Source organism: Leptonychotes weddellii, chromosome X (assembly GCF_054177405.1).
Source record: "Leptonychotes weddellii isolate Sample4059 chromosome X, ASM5417740v2, whole genome shotgun sequence".
Lineage (NCBI taxonomy): Eukaryota > Metazoa > Chordata > Mammalia > Carnivora > Phocidae > Leptonychotes > Leptonychotes weddellii.
In genome coordinates this window covers 44,181,653-44,202,006 of record NC_138385.1, presented here as the reverse complement: position 1 = coordinate 44,202,006, position 20,354 = coordinate 44,181,653, and positions in this window count along the sequence as shown.

Here is a 20,354-nt window from a genome sequence, read left to right as displayed (position 1 = left end):
GTTCTAGATGTACCTAAAATCTCTCTTGTCTTAGTACCTTATCCAAGTGTTTCACTGAAGCAACATTAGCCTTCCTTTGTCCATTCAAGTCAGACTATTCTCAATACCACCTCAGTTTGTATGGATTATATTCTTGAATACTTTCTGTATGTCCTATGCACTCTGCACAAACCTCTAATTCTTTAACTTTAAAACTATTATTTCTATGATCAGTAATGATATCGTGTGTGGGTTGTAATTAGGAGGGGGTTAGACATATGAGATACAAGTATTGTGTATTTTGATTTTTAAGCATCTTCTCTATAAAATCAGGAATTATAGCCATAAAATAATTACAACTGGAAATTATTGGTTAGTGTATTTTCCCTAAAGGAGATAGGTGAAAAATTATTTATGAGCCAAAAAAAAAAAATCCAAAAAACCAAAATGAACAAACAAAAAACACTACAGAAATAAAACCTATACTCAGTGTGTTTATTTCCTAGGCTGAAGGTTCAGAGTATATGAATATGTAATATAGATGTTTCATTCAGCAAAAATAACTGGAAAGAAATTTACATTAAATAGTATATAAATAAAGTAATCAGACTTCTTTAGAGGTCTTCAATGAACATTATATGAACAGACTTCTCTATAGTGTACAAGTTGATTTTGACATTCATATCTATATTTGCATATCAATAATATCCTAATTCCACATTTGTGTGATTCATATGCAAGCATAGTTACCTTTATGACTTTTAAAAGTTTATGTATAAGCATAAATATACATATTCCATTAATTCAAGGGAAAAAAAATCTAACCAGAGCCTCTCCACACCAAATAAATATTAAAGAAATGAGTTGCCAGGTACTGTTTTTTTCCCTCTGCCAAAAGAGTTAATCACAAAAACAAAGTAAAAATTAAAAGATGCAGGGGCACATGGGTGGCTCAGTCTGTTAAGTGTCTGCCTTCAGCTCAGGTCATGATCCCAGTGTCCTGGGATCAACCCTGCATTGGGCTCCCTGCTCAGCTGGGGGCCTGCTTCTCTCTCTCCCCTCCCCCTGTTCGTTCTTTCTCTCTCTCTCTTTATCAGATAAATACAATCTTTAAAAAATTAAATGATGCAAAACATCAAAATAGGCTGCAATCTTTTGAATTTTAATTCAACTCAACAGGCATGGGAACACCAACCTACATGCAAAAAAAGCCAAAAAACACAATTTTAGAATTTATATTTTCATCTGTTCATTCATGGGAATCCCCCCCAATTCTTTGACATGACACTGGCTAATTAGGAGGTACAGAGGGAAAAAGGGAAATACAAGGATACACTGTTCCAATATTCTCCAGGTTATGGACGGGTGCTTGGAAAATGGATTTTCATTTTTTCTGTGGTAGATCCTACACAAACCAGCAACCAGTTAGCCTTTGAAGTACATAATGACAATTCTCCTGAGGATTGGTAGACAGAGAGGCTATCACGATAAACTTCCCTTTACCATACACTGTACATTGTTCAGTGCATGGTGAAAAGGAATGAGTATCAAGTCCTCTTAAAAAAAAAAAAAAAAACCTTAAATAGAATGTCTCTGAAATTAACATAATTGAATTGTCTATTTTAAGTGGTATTCTCAAGATGAACACATGTTTTAATATTGCATGTGTCTTGTCAAGCAGTACTTGAAACTGCCAAGTTTATGTTGTCTTCCTACAACTAGGCACATTTGCCTTTGCAGATGGCAAAAAGGGCTTTTTAAATGACTCATCTAGGCAGAAGTCCAGCAGCTGGATTCAGCTTAAAACTTTTGATGTCAAATTAATTTTTATTCTATGTCCAATGTACTACATTGAGCTAAATCACTATTTGGATACACTTAGAGTTAGTAGAGAACAGTATTTCTTAAATGATCATTTTTCAAGCTATCTGCTAGCACTCTCAACCTAATTTAAGTAATGGGCCCTGGCAGTTTTGTGGAAAATGAAGAGGAAAAAGAGTAAGGGATATCTCATTTTATCAAACAATCAACTAGACCAAGTATGTCAAACATATGCATTTTCATTTAACTAAAGAGAACAGCCTTAACAGAGCATTAGAGAACATTATTACCAGGGAGACAGGTCTTTGCCAGCATATCAAATCAGGATACATCCAGGTTACCTTTCTGATTTATGGATCTCACAGCATCCTTCTACCAAGGTTGAATCCCATGATAAGAGAGGCAAATTAATTCTAAAGGCATATGTCATCTTTCATTTTATTCCTCATTCTCCAACAATTGTAAATGAGATACCAATGTCTAAGGGATAATCCAATTAAGAGCTATAAATACTGCAGCACGGTCTAGATCACAGTAAAACAAAACCAAATCATGCAGCCATGTTTACTAAAACACAAAAAATTATGATAGTTTACATGTATTACAACACTTGGACCCCCTACCCCCAGGAGCACCAAATTCTTATTTTACACCCCTAGTTTCTGTGTCATTTGTCTTTGATTTACAGTGTTTGTTGTTATACGCATTCCACATTTGTAAAATATTTTTGGCAACTGTCTGGGTACCTAACATTAATGCATTCACTTACTCATTTCTCAACAAAGGAATCTCTTGTTGCCTCATTTCTATAACATATGTATTTTGAATTAATGTGTAAGAAGAATAAATTACTGGCAGAATTATTATTACTGTACTGTTCCATAAGGAAAATTAACATTAGGAATCTGATGACAGTATTTCAATAATTAAAATATATTAAGTTGTGTGACACCATTGCCATGGAAAATTAAAGCTAATAGCACACATTTTAATTTCTTCAGACATTACAGTAGAAAAGAATTATTTAAAAACATTTTAGACCGCTAAAGATCATGGAGCATGTGTGTGGGAAGAGAGTACCTCAGTGATCATAATTATTTTCATTAGGTGACCAGCAGTAGACACAATGTTCTTAAAAATATCCTTTTTTCCTGCCTCAAAAATAATTACAGTAATAATGTGTTGTCTTTCATAAACCAAGATGACACTATCGACCTAAGATCAATAGGTTAAATGCTTTGAATTGTGGGGGCGCCTGGGTGGCTCAGTCGTTAAGCGTCTGCCTTCGGCTCAGGTCATGATCCCGGAGTCCTGGGATCGAGCCCCGCATCGGGCTCCCTGCTCGGCGGGAAGCCTGCTTCTCCCTCTCCCACTCCCCCTGCTTGTGTTCCCTCTCTCGCTGTTGTCTCTCTCTGTCAAATAAATAAAATCTTTAAAAAAAATAAAAATAAAAAGATAAAAAAAAAATGCTTTGAATTGTGTATCCAGAAGTGAGGATAGTCTTTTCACTGATTCACTGATGTGCTCAGACCTAGTAGCCCCTTGTGACCAGGAGCATGCATTTGTAAGGCTGAGCACTGGGGTAATGGGTGCCACCTGTAGCCATGTAATTGAATAAAGCTAACCAGCCCATACAAAGGTCAAAATTATGATGTCAGTCATGGCCTAATTATAAAAATAGCCACAGGTAAATAGCCATCAAGGTGCCTCATTAGTTTAGAAACACCCAGAAAATATAATTCCCCTAAGATTTTGATTCTAGTAAAATGAGGAGCTGAAGAGAGCTCTGGCTATTCCGTAGTTATTTCAGTTGTTTTACAAATGACTCAGAAATAAGAAAATTTGAAACTTGCAGCCTTTTTTATAGGAAAGATAGGTCAGATTTCCAAAACTGTGGCAGATCAGCATTCAGGAAGTAATTTGCAAGTGGCTCATCCTCCTCTCAGAGGCCAGTTAGACCAAGGATTTTTGAAAATGTGGCCCTTAGAACTCCACTGATTAGTTTATTTCAACAAGCATTTAGTGAGTTCCCCCTTCTTTCTTTCTTTTTTTTTTTTTAATGTGCCAGGTATTCTATATATTGTGTTATGTGTTAAGGCCTTTAAATATGGCACCATGTCCGTCCATGAGAAACTTACTGATAGACACATATAAGCACCTTGATAAAGATGTATAACAAGGGTGTAATAGATTTATAGAAGGGAGGCTCTTAGAGGAGGGTATAAGGACTAGGCAGATAGAACGGGAATGGGGTGGTTGGTTGAGGGAAAAACAAAGGCATTCGGTGAAGAATGTTCAGAATGAACAAAGACACAGGGACTTGGAATAGAATCTAAAATGTAGGAGCAGATAGGGTTTCAAATAGTTTATAATTAAAGTGTGAGCTAGGGATTTTTTCCCAAAGATTTTAGTCTTACTTATGTTGTGAAAGAATTCATTTTCCCTGTGGTTTAATTTCATTGAAGATGTTTTTAAAAGAGAGTTCCCTTTCCCTTATCTCCAAATGATTGAGTACACATATTTGCAGAAAGAACTAAACAGGCATTACTATTAACAGTAAGATTTTTTTTTTAATATAAGTAATTGCAGAAATTCTTTGAGTGCAAATACATACAGAGCCTGGGGGGAGGTTGCTGTGGAGGAATTTAAAAACCCTTTCTTCACTAAAGTTAATATTTGAAAGAGGGAGACAAATACAAATTACTTGATTATATTGGATAGATAATGACCAAAAATGGAAGTAGCCAAACTAAGCGTTCAAAATTTGACCTTTGGTCTTCAGATGCAAGGAGAGATTAAGCTAATATTAAATAGTAGTAAGCTAAAATTATAAGCCATTATTATCTCAATAATCTGTACAACTGTGATGATTACTATCTACACTAACTGCCAGAAATCACAAATGCAAATGACTGCTGGAAAAATCCTTTATACCTATTTTAATTGTGACACAGATACAAAATAATATAACATCAATGCTTTCAAATGTTATTGTAGAGAAATGGATAAACAAAATGTATCAATACAATGTATTGATACATTTTATTGCATTATTCAGACATTAAAAAAGAATGAGGGGTGCCTGAGTGGCTCAGTCAGTTAAGCATCTGACTCTTGATTTTGGCTCAGGTCGTGATCTCAGGGTTGTGAGATTGAGCCCCACATCAGGCTCTGTGCTGGATATGGAGCCTGCTTAAGATTCTCTCTTTCCCTCTTCTTCTGCCCCTCCCCTCCCTTCTCTCTCTCTCTCTTTTTCAAAGAAAAAAAAGATGAAATACTGAAATGTGCCACAACATATATGACCTTTAAAAACATTAAACTAAGTAAAAAAAGCCTGCAGGAATGGCCACAAACTGTATGATTTGGGAGGGTTGAGGGGAAAATGAGAAGTGACTGCTTAATGAGGTCATGATCTCAAGGTCATAGATCGAGCCCCCTGTTGAGCTTAGCACTCAGCGGGGAGTCTGCTTGAGATTCTCCTCTCCCTCTCTGCCCCTTCCCCCACTCACACACTTGTGTACTTTCTCTCTCTCTCTCTCTCTCAGAATAAAATGAATAAATCTTTTATAAAAAATAAAACTAGATGTGGTAATAATTGCACAAGTCTGCAAATATACTAAAAATGTAAGAAGGGTGAATTGTTTGGTATGTAAATTATACCTTCACAAAGCTGTTATTTTCTTTAAAAAAAAAGTTTTATAGACTCCATGAGCAAAATCTACAAACCCAGAGGCATGCACTTTCCCTGTAGCCTACTTTCTAGTTTATCTCCTTTACTTCCTTTCCCATCTGTGCCCCCCAAATATGTCAATAAAATAACAAAAATTACCTAAAGGATGCAATAAACAAGTGGGCATTTAGACACATAGGCTCCATCTTGAAAGAACAAACGGGTTTAACAAAACTTGAAAGAGATGCAATCTGAAGAAAACAAGACTAGGAGTTTCCGTTGCTCATGGCAAATTATTGCCTTAAGGGGAAAAAACAAAATGGGCTTGGAGCCAAGTCAACTTCTGTGGGACACATACAGTTATTTTAAAACCAGAAATTCTTCTAACCACCCATTTCAAAATTTAAACCACTTATTCCCATGGTACACATCACTACCTCCCTGTTTTATCACCTCCCACCACAATTCTCATATTTGATTTCACTGCCAGTTGAACCTCAGCCACTGTTCTCAATGTCATGCAAAACCACCAGCCTTAATTCTATAAATTCCATTAGCTTTGTTATGAGCAAATTCAAGAAAATGAATCAATTCCCTGAAGGGTTTAGAATTGAGGCTGGCAAGACTCAGCACAATGTCAGTAAAAATGTTCATCAGGGGAATATCCCATGATATCAGTAAGCAAGCTCTTTTTGAATACCTGATCCAATCTGGTAAAATTGAACATTTTATTATTAAAACCCACCCAGACACTGGAATATCCAGGGGATTTGAATTTGTGCTTTTTAAAGATAGTTTCATTGAAGGAGAAGGAGTTAAGATGGTGGAGTAGTAGGAAAACCTTATGTTTGCCTCCTCCTTTGAACAGAGCTAGATAATTATCAAATCATTCTGAACACCAAGGAAATTGATCTGAACACTGACAGAACAAACTGCACAACTAGAGGGAGAAAAGAAGCCATATTGTGGAAGGTAGGATGTGCAGAGATGTGATTTGGAGGAGAAAAGAATTGCAGGGGCTGTGGAGGGGAGGGAGCCCTGATAATGGAGAGAGGAGAGAGAGACAGAGAAAGACAGAGACAGAGAGAGAGAGGGACAGAGACAGAGAGATAAAGCAACACACAGGGGATTGCACAAGAAAAACATTTCCCCAAAACATTGACTGGGAAAGTAAGAGCAGTTGATTATTGCAAGCTTTTACAAGAAGCAGAGTTGAAAGTCTGAAGTTTTAGAAGTCTGTGCCATTGCCAGGGTTGAGCCTGGTGGGTGTAGCGGTGCTCCTGTGAAGAAAGATGGCAGAGGCCCAGGAGTGGATAACATGATCTGAAGATTTCCAGGGTTGTACTGAGAGAGATGTTTTCCCTTCTTGGAGTCAATTTGGGAGAGGTGGTACTGCCTCTCAGGGGACAAAAGAGCTGGTGGGCAGCATTGAGCTGCCCCATTGATTAGCATATGAGCAGAAGCATTTACTAAGGGCAGCTAACCTGGATGCCAGCTTTTTGTTGTGTTTTACCATAGAAGCCAAGCTCTTGTGTGGTCATGTGACTGCTTTTCTGGGACAAACCAGTACCAGCCACAGCCAGGAAAGACCTTCCCCCAGAGGATCAGCATGGGTCTGTCTTGCACTGGGTCCCTGAAATTTGGAGTTTTGAAACGCAGCCACATGCCTGAGATAAAACAGGAACACTGTGCTACAGGGCAGATATACAGCACAGACATAGACAGGATGAAGAAAGGGATCTTGGCAGAAGCCTGGGACACAAGAGGGGAGATTGTTTCCTCTTCTGTGAGGGCTTCCTGCACAGTGGCAGGCACAAACTCCCCTCTCTGGGAAGAGAGCAGGCTGATGCCATTTTTCACCCCTTCCATCAGCACAGACAAATTTCAGTGAGAGGCAGAGCACACACAGTGGAGCCTTGAGTGCTTGTACCAAGCCCGACCCTGCTGTGCTCAGCAAGTGCCTTTTTAAATGGAGCAACTGTGATTGAGAGCCAGAGCAGCAGCAGGCCCCTTGCCCAGAAGACCAGCACAAATCCCCCATGTTCACCAGGTCTACTGATCATAGAATGCTGCAAAGTTCAGCCATAGTGGAAATAGGACCAGGAACAGGCTTTCCTAACACACAAAAGACAGAGACCTAGACACAATGCCAAGATGGAAAAATTCATCCAAAAAGAAAATACAAGAAGAGGTCAAGGCCAGGGAGCTAATCAAAATAGATATAAGTAATATGCCTGAACAAGAATTTTAAAACAACAATCATGACCATACTAGCTGGGCTTCAGAAAAGAAGAAACTAGAGAGACACTTACTGCAGAGATGAACAATAAAGAAATATAGTAAACATAGTAAAAAAAATGCTACAACTAAGATGCAAAACTGACTAGATGTAATGATCACAAGAATTGAAGAATCAGAAGAATGAATAAGTAACATATCAGATAAAATTATAGAAAATAATGAAGATTAAAAAAAGAGGGAAAGAAAAACATTGGGTCAAGAATGTAGACATAGGGAACTCAGTGGCTCCATAAAACATAATAACATTTGTATCATAGGAGTCCCAACAGAAGAAGAGAGGGAAAAGGGGGAAAAGGCTTATTTGAGGAAATTATAGCAGAAAATTTTCCTAATCTGGGGAAGGAAACAGACATCCAAACCCAAGCAGCACAGAGAATGACCATTAAAAACAAAACAAAACAAACAAACAAAAAAAAACAACAACCAATACCAAGACATATCATAGTAAAATTTGCAAAATACAGAGATAAGGAAAGAATCCCGAAAGCACCAAGGGAAAATAAATCCCTAACCTACAAAGAAAAACAAATCAAGTTGGCATAATATATTCAACATGTTGGGCACCTGGGTGGCTCAGTTGTTAAGCGTCTACCTTCGGCTCAGGTCATGATCCCAGGGTCCTGGGATCGAGTCCCACATCGGGCTCCCTGCTCGGCACGAAGCCTGCTTCTCCCTCTCCCACTCCCTCTGCTTGTGTTCCTGCTCTCACTATCTCTCTCTCTGTCAAATAAATAAATAAAAATCTTTAAAAAAAAATATTCAACATGCTGAAGAGAAAAAATATGCAGCCAAGAATACTTTATACAACCAGGCTGTCATTCAGACTAGAAGGAAAGATAAAGAGCTTCCCTGACAAACAAAAACTAAAGGCGTTCCTGTCCACTAAAGCAGCCCTGCAAGAAGTATTAAAGGGGACTATTTGAGTAGGAAAGAAACATCAAAGCCAACAAAAACTAGAAAATCTAGCCTTGGGGCGCCTGAGTGGCTCAGTTGTTAAGCGTCTGCCTTCGGCTCAGGTCATGATCCCAGAGTCCTGGGATCGAGTTCCGCATCGGGCTCCCTGCTCTGCGGGAAGCCTGCTTCTCCCTCTCCCACTCCCTCTGCTTGTGTTCCCTCTTTCGCTGTGTCTCTCTCTGTCAAATAAATAAATAAAATCTTTAAAAAAAAAAAAAAGAAAGAAAATCTAGCCTTTGTTTTTTAATCTAGAGAAAATCTCCAGAAACAATGACTTTACAGGTAATACAATGGCACTAAAGTCATACCTACCAGTAATCACTCTGAATGTAAATGAACTAAATGCTGTAATCAGAAGACATAGGGTATCAGAATGGAAAACAAAAACAAAAACAAAAAAACAAGACCCATCCATACGCTGCCTACAAGAGACCCATTTTATTTATTTATTTATTTTTTAATTTAAATTCAATTAGCCAACATATGGTACATCATTTTGTCTTAGATGTAGTGTTGAACAATTTATCAGTTGCATATAACACCCATTTTGATCTAAAGACAGCTCCAGATTGAAAGTGAGTGGATGGAGACCATTCATTAAATTAATGGACATCAAAAGAAAGCCAGATTTATAACAGACAAACTAGATTTTAAGCCAAAGACTGTAACAGGAGATGAAGAAGGCACTACATAATAATAAAGAGGTCTATCCAACAAGAAAATCTAACAATTGTAAATAATTATGCTCCCAAATTGCCAGCACCCAAATATATAACTCAATTATAACAAAAATAAAGAAACATTGATAACAGCACATTAATAGTAGGGGACTTTAATACCACACATAGCAATTGGCAGATCATCTAAGCAGAAAATCAACAAAGAAACAATGGCTTTGAATGACACACTGGAGTGGATGGACTTCACAGATATATTCAGAACATTTATCCTAAAGCAGAATACACATTCTTTTTGAGTTCACATGGAACATTCCCCAGAATAGATCATATACTGGGTCACAAATCAGCCCTCAACAAATCCAAAAAGTTTGAGATCATACCATGCATATTTTCAGACTACAACCATATGAAACTTGAAGTCAACCATAGGCAAAAATTCGGAAAGACCACAAATACATAGACCCTACTAAAGAATGAATGGATTAACCAGGAAATTAAAGAAGAAATAAAAAAATGCATGCCATCAAATAAAAATGAAAAGACGATAGTCTGGAATCTTTGGGATGCAGAAAAGGCAGTCCTAAGGGAGAAGGATATAGCAATACAGGCTTCCCTCAAGAAGCAAAAAATCTCTCAGACACACAACCTAACCTTACACCTAAAGGACCTAGAAAAGGAATAGCAAATAAAGCCTAAAACTGGCAGAAGAAGGGAAATAATAAAGATCAGAGCAGAACTTAAAATGATACAGGAACAAAAAAACAAACAAACAGTAAAACAGATCAATGAAACTAAGAGCTGGTTCTACTTTTGTATCCTTCCTGTGCCTCTTCCAATCACTACTTTTGTATACTTTTACAGCACATCTCATTTCAGACTAGTTACATTTCAAGTGCTTAATACATGAGGCAGTGACCATTATATAGGACAGTACAGACCTAAAGCATAAAGGGCCTAGATTACATGCTGAGGGGTTGAATTCTGTCTTTAAGGCAAAAGGCAAAATTAAAGGATTTAAAACAGGGAGTGACATGAAACAGCAAACATCTAATATATGCCCAACACTGAGCTCCATGCTAAGATTTGAAAATCGGTGAGACTCAATCTCCACTTTAGGTAATTAATGGTCAAGAAGGAAAGACCGACATGAAACCAAGATTCTGGTGGAACTAAATTTAAAATGTGAGGACGAAGGGGCACCTGGGTGGCTCAGTTGGTTAAGTGTCTGCCTTAGGCTCAGGTCATGATCCCAGGGTCCTGGGATCGAGTTCCACATTGGGCTTCCTGCTCAGAGGGGAGTCTGATTCTCCTTTTACCCTTCCCCCCCCGGTCCTGATCTCTCCCTCTCTCTCACTCTCTCTCTCTCAAATAAATAAATAAGATTTTGAAAAAATAAAAAGTAAAATGTGAAGAGAAAGTCAATTTTACTTAGAAAGGATAGTATGTATTTACTTTCCTTATTAGAATGCAAATATCCTCAGGCTAAACAATATTTCACTTTTTTTGTATTCTCTTTAACCTGTAACAAAGTCTGCTGCATATGGTAGGGATTTAAAAACAAATACTAAATGATAACACAGGAACAAAACTGATAAATATATATATGATTATGAACAAAAGAAAATAGAAGACAATATAAAGAACACATGAGATAATTCTTTTCATTTTTTTAAGGAAATGCTTGTTATCTCAATATCTGAGTAAGTTGTATTGCTTGTTGACAGGGAATTTTAAATATATAATAAGTAAATATACTTTGTCAAAAATATGGAGATTAAAAGATTAAGATCGATTAAGACGTGAAACTACTTTGAAAAGTTAAAATGACTATTACATACACACACACACACACACACACACATGCGTGTGCATGCACCAGAATAGGCTTGCAATGGGGCTTTTGATGCTTATTGACCTTTGGGTTTAAAGTATATATATTTTTCTATTTTTTTTTAATGTTCAGTTAACCAACATGGGTTTAAAGTATATTATATCAAACCTCAGTTTGAAAATATCATGGAATCAACTGAATTAATTTAAGTATTGTTCCACATGATGATGTTGCTTATTAGAAAACTCTACAAAACAGGTATGCTGTGTTTCCACAAAGTAAAAGAGGATTCCCCAGGTAAACTTAACAACAAAAACAACAACAAAAATTCATAAAACTAAAAGATACTATACACTAGTCAATGCAATTGAAATCATGAGTATGTCTGTCTGTATGTGTTCAAGCCAAAGGACAAACATCCAGATTCATCCAAAAGAAGTAATTTAGGATTTACCAGAATTTAATTTACCAGAATTAATGAGATGAAGCTAGGTGATTTTTGATTAGGAGTTTCTGTTCCTGTTCTCCCTGAGAATTAACTTGTCTACTGAGCCAGACAAAATACAGCTATATCTACATTTGGCTGTTTAGACTAAGTAATTAAACTAAATAAAATTTCATCCAATTTAGAATGAATGTAGCAGATGTTTTGATATTTCAGTTTTGCTCTGTATAGATATTTTAGAAACTATAGAAACTATGTAAGTTTATTTTTCTAGTTCCAGCTGGTTCATTAGTCCATTTAGTTTTAAAAAAAATCAGTAGAAAAAAAGTAATGATTCAGATTTCAGTATATTAGGTAATTTCAAAAAAATTAGCTTAAATTTATTATTTTTCTTTGTGTGGGTGGCTCATGATTAGTTCTTATTTTGATCTTATTTTAGGTGTTAGAATTTAGGTTATATAATATTGTCAGAGTTATGTCAGATCAACCATTTATGATTACAGTAGTCCAATTAACCCTCAGACAGTTATGCATGTGTTTATGCATATGTATGTGCTTAGATGCTATAAAAAAAAAAATGGGAAAGTCCAGGTTCAAAAAAGTTTGTTACTAGGGATGGCTGGCTGGCTTAGTCAGTAGAACATGTGACTCTTGATCTCAGGGTTATGAGTTCAAGCCCCACATTGGGTATAGAGATTACTTAAAAAAAAAAAAAAAAAAAAAGGTTTGTTACTGTTCCTAAAAAAGATAATGGCTGGGTTATATTTTCCTAAGATCTGGATTGACTATAGAAATGCTTATGTAGTAGTAATTATATGACTTAATGACTGACCAAAATTGAAACAGCCAAGTTTAATTTCCTGGTATTAGAAATGGATATTCTACTAAAGAAGTTGTTAGTCAACTTTATATTTCTAGGAGTTTGCATGCTATTGCTATCTACATTTCCATATTTGGAGAAACTGGATTCCTGAGAAGAACAAAAGCCATCAAAGAATTAAAAAAATAGAACCTATAAGACAAAAAAATTAAGGGGGGTGAGTTATTGTAAAGAAAAAGTGCCTGAAAGAAAATTAAATAAAACCCTCTAACATTTTGGATAGCTGATTAAAAAAAAAAAAAAAGAGCAAGGCTGGATGGCAGTTTCTAAGGAGAGTCAAGCTAGAGCTTATGGATTTGTTTTCAGTAAAAAGACACTTAAAATTACCTCTTGACAATGTAATTAATTCCAAATATACATTATTTATGGACCTAGTGGAATCCCCATTTCTGAATATGCTTAGAGACAAAATACCAAATTTGGTTGAGTTTGGCAAATTCCATGGTTCTCAAGCCTGACTTTTCATAAGAATCCTTTAGGAGGCACTAGAAAAAATTCCTGCTCTCTGCTACTCCTGGAAAATTTGATTCAGTAGGTCTGGTTTGGAATCTGTGGGAATCACAATGCCTGACTAGCTAAGATATGATAAACATAATCTTCCTTGGGAGAGGCTAGTTGAAAAGCAAAGAAGGAGTGACCAGAAAACTGGGCCTCCTTTTAGGTTTCTGGGCTGAAAACAGTCAGATCTTACCTGTGGGTCAACGCTATCTCTGGGGGGACAGATGCCTAAATTAGACATAATCCCTTAATAGTCATCTACTCCCTGCCTGCAAGCCATGAACATAGATAGTTCTAATCGTACAATGCCCATAAATGTCACTGCCCTTGTTATTTAAATTTACATTCCTTTCTAATCTTGATTTTTTGATAACATGTATAATAAAAATGGAGGTGGAGCTTGGTTCAGGGCCTTTCGCCACTAGAGCGTCTGGTCCCCAGGCCCTCTTCTTTCTCCTACTTAGGGGTCTGGAGTAATCTTTTCATTTGCTTTCTCAGGGTTTGTTGGTGAAACCCAACAGGAATCTGTTTTGTAAAGCTCCTCAGGTGGATTCTAATGATGAGCCAGATATGAGAACCATGAAGATATCTAGATGGAAGTCCAACATTAAGGTGCCAGCATATTTGGTGTCCGGCACCAGCTTTCTGGTTCACAGATGGTTCTTTTAGCTCTCTTCACATGGCAGAAGGAGGAAGGGAGCTCTCTGAGGTCTTTTTTATGAGGGCCTAATCCCACTCCTAAGGGCTCTGCCCTGGTGACATAATCACCTCCCAAAAGGCCCTGCTTTTAAATTCCATCACATTAGGGATTAAGTTTCAACAAGTGAATTGGTGTGAGGGGGCACATTTAGTCTATGGCAGGAACCTTTTAACCCTCAGATTCTTAATTCTTCGTAAGAGTTATATGAAAAGTTAATTTAACTCTTGTGTTTTATGATTATTTGTAAAGGGTTAATATGCACATATGAACCAGTCAGTTTTTACCTCATATATACCCCAAAGACCGTCAACTGTGTAAGGTAACATTGGTTAAAATTTCTTACAGTAGTCCTTGAAGCATATTTATATTGCATATAAGTTACATGAAAGAAGATCAAATATCTCTTTTCAAAAAAGCAGAGGAGACCAGCAGGATTCCTGCTAGTTAATACACTGATACATTAGTATTGTAAGGCATGAAATATTTTTTTAAAAGATAGACTTTGAGATGGAATTTAATTTAGAAAATACTAAAACTCCTAATTTTTGGAATAAATTGCATTTTCTATAGATTGTCTCTTTTCTTTTCTTGCCCCCAATCCATTAGGTTTCTCATTTGCTAATTCCACAATCCATATTCTTACAAATACATGGTAAATCTTCCCAATTTTCTGCTGTGAAACTAGCCCTGAAGTGCAGATAAGATTCAGTAATTTATGTTAATGATTGCTAGAATCTTTTTTAGTGATACATAGCTTTTAAATATTCCTTTTATAGCCAAGAGTCCAGGTACAAGTTATGACTAAATGTTTGCCACCTCTAGAGATAGATTCTGGCCAAAAGCCCATGGTCATACTATAGATGAAAGCTCTGTTGTGATGACACTTGAGATAAATGGAGTTGGTTGCCTGAGTTGATAAAAATCCTTTAATATCTATTTTTTCAGTATATTATATTTTATGATCATTGTTGACATTGAAAGACAATAACTGATAGGTGTTAATTAATTCCTCTCCATTTACACTTTTTTTTTTATAATCTGCAACATTCCTTCTCACATGCAGAAATGTGTAAAAGGGGGATTTCCATAAATAATAGCTCTCAATTTTGCTAGCTATAGTCATTGCTATAAAACTATATAATTCATTGGTCTGTAAAGGGACTATGATATGAAGTATATTAAAGGATCACTATAAATGCAAATACAACAAAAATACAATTGATTTTTATGGATTTTAAGTCTTAAATACAAGTAAAAACTCTGTAGACTACCAAACACAGTCTGATAAAATTCAAAATACTTCCCTAAGGGAAATTAGAATGGTGTTCATAATACCATTTTTAACAGCCCCCACTCTTCTTTGATACTCCCTGATTTGCTTAGGGGAAGGATTGTCACAGAAGTGGTAAAATGCTCCTAAAACTTGAAAATATAGGAAGATATCACTTAAAGGGAAAAAAAAAAAAAAACACATGGTAGCTGTCTCCATTTTTTTTTTTTTTTTGCTGAAATTCACTTTTGTAATTCTGGTTTTATAGTCCATGAATACACAGGACTTCTAACTGACCCATTAAAACCCTAATAATGGTTTCATTTTGAAAAATAAATAACCACTACCTAGTATTTATAGATTACTGTAAGGTCAGCATCTTTGGAGAAAAATAATCAGCTAATAGCCATCACTACTATTCCCTAGGTAGATGATTTATTTATGCCATACAGAGAGAAAGAAAGATTTGAGTAATTTTCCTAGCCCTTGGAGGTAATCAGTGACAGTATTGAAGTCTGTTTGCAACTACTTTTATCAAACAGTAGATGAAGATGATTAGTTCTCCCCAGTCTCACAATCTAAAATAAATACATATAAACAAACAAACAAACATGGTAATAATAAAAGTAATAGTAGCTACCATATTTCAAGTACTGCTTATTTGCCAGACCTGAACTAGATGTTTACACGTGTTATCTTATTTAGTTTAACCCTCACAATGACTGAAGAAATTGGCAATTGCTTATATCACATAAATAAGGAAGCCATAGTTAAGTTATTTGGGTATAAAAGCACAGCTAGTCAGGGGTGCCTGAGTAGCTCAGTTGGTTAAGCGTTAGACTCTTGAATTTGGCTTGGGTGATAATCTCAGTGTTGTGAGATCTAGCCCCGCTTTGGGATCCATGCTGGGTGTGGAGTCTGGTTAAGGTTCTCTCTCTTCCCTTGCCCCTCCCTCCACTCTCTCCTTCCCTCTCTAAAATATAATAAAAATGCAGCTAGTCAGTGGCAGGCTAAGGCTGTGAATGCAGCTCTAATTCTCTGGGGACTGCATGCTTTTTACTTAATGACCCTGTCACTCTTGGCATAACATAATGTGCAAACTAAGTCAGACTAACATTTTCATAATCTTCTGAAAGAAATATTCAAGTAAAGATAAGAATAAAATTCATAAACATACAGATTGAACACAAAGTGCCTAGGACATAAGGTGAGATAGTAGTAGTAACAACAGGAAAAATAAATTAGAGAACAAAAGACTCTACTTTGAAATGTAGATAAATGATACATTTTCATATTGTGGAACTACCATGACAGTCAGTTTTTTTTAAATGAAAAAAATTAAATTCCAAGAAAAAAGATGATACAATACTTCTGATGTTTGGTTCTGAAAGCTCAACTGATCAAAAATATACTATAGAAAAATGTGTTGGTACCAAAAAAAGGATGTAATATCAAAATTATGCTTAAAAGGACTAAAATGATTATTTTGTCTTGTGATAGGAAGCTTCATCTTTAAGCTTTGTCAAATATAATTTTCTAATATTCCCAAAATATAAATAAAAAACTGAGGAGTAAGTTGTGAAAAGCTGGAGGGAGAAAGCAAATTGAACACCTCATTCCCTGATATGTCATTCAGGAAACATTTCTAATTCTAATATGTTAGCCTCTTTGTTGAATTATCTTTATTTTTGGGATTTACCTTAAGTAATGCTGTTAAAAACTGTCTAGTACAATGGTATCAACAACTATATCAGCTTATATGTTACTTCTAACAGATATCCTCAACTATTTATAAAGAGGTGACCCTTATGCCACACCAGTCTGTGTTAACATTAAGATGGACTCAGAGCTAGGATTATTAATTTTTTTTTTGGCCAGTGATTTCCGTTAAAATAATCCTTAATTTGCGCCTGTGTGCATGGGCATATATGTGTGTATGTGTGTATAAAAAGCTCTATTCCGATCCTGAAGGTTGCAGCAAAAATTGGATTAGACGAAGTTTCTTCAGTGAAGTACAGAACACATAAAAAATGTCAGGAGATGTTGGTTTTAGAAGCTTGAGACAGAGTACTTTAAAATCCCTGAACAGGGACTCAGAAGTCTCTTAAGACAACAACTACCAACACCTAATGTCTTTAGAGAATACCTTCCCCCACAAACTGTGCTAAGATAGAAGAGGGGAAACGCTATAACAAAAAAGGGATTTGTTGAAGTTGAAATACTCCTGTCACCGCATCACCTTGGAAATAATGAATAAAGTAGATAGAGGAAAAATAACACATTTGTGTGTATCCTATGTGAACTGACATATAGTGGGGCATACAAAGATGTATGTTTGTATATACATACCCACAAACACAAATTTCTTAAAGAACTTCTGAAGTATCAAGAGCCTGTGCAAGTGATTTCTATGATATAGGAAAAACTAAGATTCTTGAAAATTGACTGAAAAGGGTGATTTATTTTTAATCCACCAACAATGTGCTATCTCCAAAGTCAATGTCCTATATAGATTTGGGGGTTATCAGGAAAAGTATTATCTCTTTCTGTTGCCTTAGAGAGTATTGTAGGAGAAACAAACCAGGGAGATTCAGATGGGAAATGAGAATCAGAGCAAGTTTTACATTAAAAAACAATATTGAAATAGGGACGCCTGAGTGGCTCAGTCAGTTAAGCATCTGCCTTCGGCTCAGGTCATGATCCCAGGGTCCTGGGATTGAGTCCCACATTGGGCTCCTTGCTCAGCAAGGAGCCTGCTTCTCCCTCTGCCTGCCTCTGTCTGTCTCTCTCTGATAAATAAATAAAATCTAAAAAAAAACACACAAAAAAACAATATTGAAATAGAAGGAGCATCAGACTCTAGAGAGTAATAAAAGAAATTGAAACCAAACTTAGCTATGTGACTTTTTATACACAATATAAACAAAACTAGTGTTTGAGATTTTAGTGAAATGTGCATAATTAATTACATGCTACAGTTTGGTGTCTAATGAAGATAGCCTTTGAAGTATACTTAATATAAAAATGTTAATTCTCTGTTAAATTTCCAATATTTTATTTGGTGATTACAATGATCCACAGAAGGCAACTACATGATATCTATGGCTTGAAGCTACAAATAAGATTGCCAGCATCCTCAAAACATTTGGTCATTCATTCAGTCTTTAGTAAGTGACCTTAGTAGGTGATTAACAGAGCTCTGGATTAGGAGAGAGAGAGTAGGAAGAAAGAAATTTAATAGGAATAAAACAGAAGCACAGTATAGTTCCCACTGTTGGGAAGATTACAACTTAGCTGGAGAGAAAACACAGCCACACAGTCATCGCAACAATATATCCAAAATGAATTCATTGCTGGTTTACAAACCATTGAAGAAATAAGTATCCATTATACTACTAATTAGTACATAAATAAATACATAAAAATAGTTGAAGATTAGGATAACTTCCAATAAAGTTGTAGGGATTGCTGCAGTTAGAAAAATCATCATTAACTCCATTAGAGTTAAGATTAAAGAGGGAGACAAACCATAAAGAGACTCTTAATCTTAGGAAACAAACTGAGGGTTGCTGGAGGGGAGGGGGATCGGGGATGAGGTAATGGGGTGAGGGACATTGGGGAGGGTATGTGTTGTAATGAGCACTGGGTATTATATAAGACTGATGAATCACAGACCTGTACCCCTGAAACAATGTATTATATGTTAATTAAAAAATATTAATGGACACTAAATCTGGAAAGTCCAGTTTGATAAGGCAGGAGTAGGATATTTTCATGGTCTTAAAATGAATGGTTTTTTCATGGTCTTCCCACTAATTAATAACTGCAAGAGAAAAATAGTAACTATGCCATTGAGAAATTAGCAACACCATGTATAAATGATAAAATTAACATCACCACATGGTACAGATATACATTGTGAGTCTCCATCATTTATGTAGCATTCCAGCCCAGGTTGTAAAACTCAAATCTAATCATCAGAAAACAAAAGACAAACCCAAATGAAGAACATTATTATTTTTAAAGCCCTGCATTCTTAAAGCTATAAACATCTCATGTGATATATATATACAATGGAATATTACTCAGCCATCAAAAAAATGAAATCTTGTCATTTGCAAGATTTCCATCCATGATGTGGATGGAACTAGAGAGTATTATGCTAAGTGAAATAAGTCAGTCAGAGAAACTGCCATATTATTTCACTCATATGTGGAATTTAAGAAAAATATAGCTGAACATAGAGGAAGAGAAGAAAAAATAAGATGAAAATAGAGAGGGAGACAAACCATAAAAGATGCTGAACTTTAGAAAACAAACTGAGGGTGACTGGAGGGGAGGTAGGTCGGGGGAAGGGATAATTGGGTGATGGGAATTAAGGAAGGCACTTGATGTAATGAGCACTGGATGTTATATGCAACTAATGAATCACTAAATTCTACCCTTGAAACTAATACTAATGTTAGCTAAATTTAATTTAAATAAAGAATTTAAAGAAAAGCTGTAAGCATCTTTAAAAAAAAAAGAAAAGCTGAGGAACTGTTTCCAACTAAAAATATGTGATTGGGTAAACTGAAAAAAATCACAATAAAGTATGGTGGATTAGGAAAGGAATTGTCCTATTCTTAACAAATACAGACTGAAGTATTTAGAAATGAAAGGGTAAAGAGGTATGATGTTTGTAACTTACATAACAGTGGTTCAGAAATGTGTGTGTGTGTGTGAGTGTGTGTGTGTGTGTAGGGGGAAAGCAAATGAGGCAAAGCAAATGAGGCAACCTGTTAATATGTGAATGTGGCAAAGGGTATTCAGGTGTTTTTTATACTATTCTTGCAACTTTTCTCAATGTTTGAAATTATTTCCAAATAAAAGTAAAAACATGAGTGAATTTATTACTTCTTTTCTTCCGCTATACAACACACACACACACATACACACACACACATTCACACACAAACTGTTGATTTCAATTGTTTTTATATTCTATAACTTCTTTGGTTGCAAGTTTACATCTATTCAGAAACTTAAGCCAGAAACTTGAAAACTATTTTACTTATCCTTTAGCACTATCAACAAATCTTTTTTTTTTTTGTATTTTCTCTTCCTTATGATTTTCTTTTTTTTTCTTTTTTTATTCTTATGTTAATCCCCATACATTACATCATTAGTTTTAGATGAAGTGTTCCATGATTCATTGTTTGTGCATAACACCCAGTGCTCCATGCAGAATGTGCCCTCCTCAATACCCACCACCAGGCTAACCCATCCTCCCATCCCCCTCCCCTCTAGAACCCTCAGTTTGTTTTTCAGAGTCCATCGTCTCTC